Source organism: Schistocerca piceifrons, chromosome 4, assembly GCF_021461385.2.
Source record: "Schistocerca piceifrons isolate TAMUIC-IGC-003096 chromosome 4, iqSchPice1.1, whole genome shotgun sequence".
Lineage (NCBI taxonomy): Eukaryota > Metazoa > Arthropoda > Insecta > Orthoptera > Acrididae > Schistocerca > Schistocerca piceifrons.
In genome coordinates, this window is record NC_060141.1 from 184,735,086 (window position 1) to 184,740,920 (window position 5,835).

Below are 5,835 nucleotides of genomic sequence, written 5' to 3' on the forward strand. Positions count from 1 at the left end.
GGAAAGCATGAAAAGTCACATCAGTTACTACGTAATCAGCTATGAAAAATATTACAATTTTTTTTTAATTTTTTTTATTTTCTGGACGAGCAACGTTGAATCTGGGCGGTTCTGCTGAAACAGTCTGGTTTTTCTGTATTACTTATTGCAGAAATAGAAATCTTAGTTTCAGAAACTACAACACAGGTCAAAACGTATAATTTTCAGTGCAGTACAAATCCGCACAAGCTGCAGCAGAAGATACAGAAAAGTTTCACATTATTCCTGTTGCAATTACACACAATTTGTATAGGCGGCATTACAGTTTCTGTCCTCAATCAATGTGTTTTGCCAGAAAAACGTGCAAATCCACTATTCACTAGTTACATGTTCATAGAAATTCCGTTTTTCAGGTGGCATACACTGTCACAGGTCAAGTAACTTTTTTTTCTTGGAACTTTTAACTGGAAAAATTTTATCACACGAGATAGGGAAAACGGTTATGTGATCTAGCGGCAGATTTCTAATTCCAGCACCTGTCTGCTTCTTTGCAGTGCTTTGACAAATCCACGGTTGCTGATTGTTACGACTTTTCTTTTCAATTAGTGTAGTAGAGTTGTCAGATGAAATGTGTTGCCAGACATTCTCCGTATCTGATCTGTTGCCGTGAAAGGTGCTCAAATTTTTAGCTATAAAAATAAATGGACATGAAAAAAATCACTGCATTATTGTCCTTTCATGTTTTGCTGACAGTACGAAATTTAATCCAATGATCATTTTCAAGCGCAAAACCTTGTAAAATACCGGCACGTGGTGTTGTTGCACATGGCAAGGGTTGGATGGACGAGGATAGTATAAAGTTATAGATTAACGGAGTGTGTGAGAGAGAGAAGGAAAGGTCTTTACTGAAGACGAGTTCTCTTCTTGTGCTAGATCAATTTAGTAGTCATTTGACAACTTCTGTGAAAGAGAATTTGACACAGGGAAACACAAAACTCTGTGTTATTCCGGGAGGACTTACTTCACAATTGCAACCTCTTGATGTCTCGGTAAATAAACCATTTAAAGCGTATACGAGAGCGGAGCAGAAAAAATGGATGATGGTTGAAAACCAACATGAATTCACGCCGAAGGGAGCTTTAAAACGATCTACAGTCAAAGAAGTTTGTCAGTGGATGAAACAGTCGTGGTCGAGAGTGAGAGAAGACATTATTGTTAAATCTTTCAAGAAGTGCAGCGTAAGTAATGCTCTCGATAGCAGTGAAGACCATCTTACTTATGAGGAGGACAACGAGGGAGAGGACGAAGGAGACAACGAGGAGGAAGGTTCAGATGAAGATTTTCAAGGATTTTGAAGGTCAGTTCGGTTTTATAAACTAAGAATGTTTTATTCTCGCTTTGAAATTGATAAAAATGGTAAAAATGCTATTTTTTAAAAATTGCTTGAAAGTTAAGGTGCATCTTATAGCCTAGTCCGTATAGCGTCTTATAATCCGTTACTAGTGAACAGTGACCTAATATAGGGATAACTTACTTATTTGTTTTCCGATGCAACGAGCATTGCATGCACTCGACTTGCAAAACGGGACACACATTAGCATCTTCATTGTGCCATTGATGGGACCTCGTCATTGGATAAATACTGAAAACAGATACTGAATGAATGGGGTAATCCACAATGTTATTGTAGTTATGTCGCCTCGTCTACCTCCTGATACTTGTTTATGTTTCTCGTTCGCCGTGGCTGGATGTTGACTCTCGATAACGAAGATGGAAGCCTGGAGTCGTCATTCTTTTTGAAACTATACTCACTCTTCGATATTTCCGCTGCTTCATGTTATTTTCCATGGCTAGTATCCTTATGTTCCCTATATCTCAATACATTCTTCTTGGTGCTCCGCTACCGCTTAACATTTTGTCTCATACGTGTGTGGTTCTTATGCAATTTAACGAGTGTTTTTGTCTTTCCAATTTCTCAGATGTATATTTATCACTTCCAAACATCACTTCGTAGATTCTCAGAGCGGAGACCGTGAAGCACGCCCGTTGCAGACCTAAAGAAGTGTGATTTTGCATTGAGTCCTTATACCATTCCTTCTATCCAGCCGAAAGTCTCTTGACAAAAGGTAACCTCAGAGAAGGTTCTTTGTTCTTCTTGTTTTCATTGTTATTCACTATCCACACATTACACACACACACACACACACACACACACATACACGCACACACACACTTCTAAATATTGTAATGGAGGATGCTGCAAATAAATGAACAACAAAAGCTAAAGTTCCCAGCACAAATTCCTTTTTGTGTAACTTCGGTAAACTGTATTTTCTGAGCGAGACAAATGTCGTCAGTCAGGGAGAACCGGAATATTACCTCCATTGTAAATGGGTAGCATAGTTTGTGACTTTGAAAGTTTCGGCTGACCTAATGGTTTGTATGTATGCCGGTTTATCAAAGTGCCTGATGCTCTTGCATCTATACGCATACGCTCATCTTGCTTAGAAATGTTCAAAGACGCGTATAACTTGTCAGCTCTTCTCTGAGCTTTAGACAAATTCTATGACTGTGACTGACTTCACTACTGACTAGGAAACTAACTTAAACTTAACATAGACCGCCTCATAAGCTGGTTTTGACACAAGTACATTCATACTATTGTCTTGTATTGGACGTGTCCACGTTTGCTTCTTTTAAAGCATTTTGCCTCTCTACAAGCACAAGCTTGTCACTGATGTGCCTTGAAGCATTGAGAAAACGGCTTCACTTTGTTTACAGCTTGCTTGGCGCGAGGCGAGTGTTGACTGCTGCCGGCGTTCTGCACGGAGCGGGCTCGGGTCGGCCGGCTCACGCCGAAACGTGGCGTGTAGCCTGCGCGCACGGGCTGTTTACTACTGCCAGTAGCCTGAACAACGGACCCTAACACCACACTATCAAGTGTGTCTTGCTGGTCCAACAAATTGAGAATTTGCTTGAGTAGGATCTGGATATCTGAGAATTTGGTCCGCTAGATGAGTATCTGGCATTTTGGGTAATGGCATCGGGCAACACCTCGTCACTATAATATTTGCCATATTCACATTTAAATTTGCACTGTTTGATGAAGCCTCTGAAATCTGCGACCCAATGGTTGTTAGAGGATGTCAAAGTAAACACCTTTCAGCCGTCTACTTTCCCACCTTATTTTATTTGGCAACCAGTTTCGCGTTCTACTACGCCATATTCAGGCCCCTGACCGACGAGTAAGAGGAATCTACCTCGGCTGTGATCAGAGCAGGGGCCAGAAATACTGGTATTGGTAGATTTCGTAGACTCGGGCAGGTGATGGTTGAAGTCATAGCAAAAACGACTAATACCAGTATTGTTGGCTCCTGTTCTGATCACCGCAGAGGTAGATTCTTCCTACACGTCGGTCAGGGGCCTGAATATGGCGTAAGAAAAAGCTGATACTGGCTGCCAAATAAAATAAGGTTCGAAACTAGACGGCTGAAAGATGTTTAAGTTGACATCCTCTATCGAACACCCTAGTTCTGCAACCATCTCTAAAAAGATGGGCATACAGAGCATTGATTGTTAGTTTCCTGTGGCTTCCTACCGACTTGACAGAAAATCCTAAGAAGTTCTGGTCTTACGTTAAATCAGTAAGTGGATCGAAACAGCATATCCAGACACTCTGGGATGATAATGGCATTGAAACAGAGGATGACACGCGTAAAGCTGAAAAACTTAACACCTTTTTCCAAAGCTGTTTCACAGAGTAAGACCGCACTGCAGTTCCTTCTCTAAATCCTCGCACGAACGAAAAAATGGCTGACATCGAAATAAGTGTCCAAGCAATAGAAAAGCAACTCAAATTTCACAACAGAGGAAAGTCCATTGGACCTGACAAGATACCAATTCGATTCTACACAGAGTACGCGAAAGAACTTGCCCCCCTTCTAACAGCCGTGTACCGCAAGTCTCTAGAGGAACGGAAGGTTTCAGATGATTGGAAAAGAGCACAGGTAGTCCCAGTTTTCAAGAAGGGTAGTCGAGAAGATGCGCAAAGCTATAGACCTATATCTTTGACATCGATCTGTTGTAGAATTTTAGAACATGTTTTTTGCTCGCGTATCATGTCATTTCTGGAAACCCAGAATCTACTCTGTAGGAATTAACATGGATTCCGGAAACAGCGATCGTGTGAGAACCAACTCGCTTTATTTGTTCATGAGACCCAGAAAATATTAGATACAGGCTCCCAGGTAGATGCCATTTTCCTTGACTTCCTGAAGGCGTTCGATACAGTTCCGCACTGTCGCCTGATAAACAAAGTAAGAGCCTACGAATTATCAGACCAGCTGTGTGGCTGGATTGAAGAGTTTTTAGCAAACAGAACACAGCATGTTGGTCTCAATGGAGAGACGCCTACAGACGTTAAAGTAACCTCTGGCGTGCCACAGGGGAGTGTTATGGGACCATTGCTTTTCGCAATATATATAAATGACCTAGTAGATAGTGTCGGAAGTTCCATGCGGCTTTTCGCGGATGATACTGTAGTATACAGAGAAGTTACAGCATTAGAAAATTTCAGCGATATGCAGGAATATCTGCAGCGGACAGGCACTTGGTGCAGGGAGTGGAACCTGACCCTTACATAGACAAATGTAATGTATTGCGAATACATAGAAAGAAGGATCCTTTATTGTATGATTATATGATAGCGGATCAAACACAGGTAGCAATTACTTCTGTAAAATATCTGGGAGTATGCGTACGGAACGATTTGAAGTGGAATGATCATATAAAATTAATTGTTGGTAAGGTGGGTACCAGGATGAGATTCATTGGGAGATTCCTTAGAAAATGTAGTCCACCAACAAAGAAAGTGGCTTACAAAACACTCGTTCCACCTATACTTGAGTATTGCTCATCAGTGTGGGATCCGTACCAGGTCGGGTTGACAGAGGAGATAGAGAAGATCCAAAGAAGAGCGCCGGGTTTCGTCACAGGGTTATTTGGTAAGCGTGATAGCGTTACGGAGATGTTTAGCAAACTCAAGTGGCAGACTCTGCAAGAGAGGCGCTCTTCATGGCGGTGTAGCTTGCTGACCAGGTTTCGAGAGGGAGCGTTTCTGGATGAGGTATCGAATATATTGCTTCCCCCTACTTATATCTTCAGAGGAGATCACGAATGTAAAATTAGAGAGAATCGAGCGCGCACGGAGGCTTTCCGGCAGTCGTTCTTCCCGCGAACCTAACGCGAGTGGAACAGGAAACGGAGGTAATGACAGTGGCACGTAAAGTGCCTTCTGCCACGCACCGTTGGGTGGCTTATGGAGTATAAATGTAGATGCAGATGTAGATGTAGCAGTGAATCTAAAAAGTTAAACCTCGGAGCTGCTACATGGATCTGTTCTCCAAAATGCTTTCTGTCGTGAGCAATATTCTCAGAGCGAGTCTTTAGAAACACTTTATAGCAAAGCCGGTAAGTTTCAACAGCAACATTTGAAAAAAAAAATGAGCAAGAGACTCCGTACCTTGTAAGTGCTAGACTGAAAAGTGTATCTGGAGCTATGCAAAATACTCTAGTCCTTCTGCTGTGCATTGAATTTTCGAAACTGTAGGTGTAGTTTGCTGCGGCGCGGCCTTGGTAGCAGCTAGCTATGTCGTTATATTTGATTGGAACGCCAGGAGTGTTTTTATACTTTCCATAAGTTGTTGTGCCTGGAACTGAGCTACTTGTGTGACATTTCTGGCATAGCCATGGCGTAGACAAATAAAATTGAAGGCGGAAGTAATTAATTCTAAGCAAAAGCGAAAGCAGAGCACTGTGCAACAATAAAATGCACTATACATAATAGTTGTCTCTTGC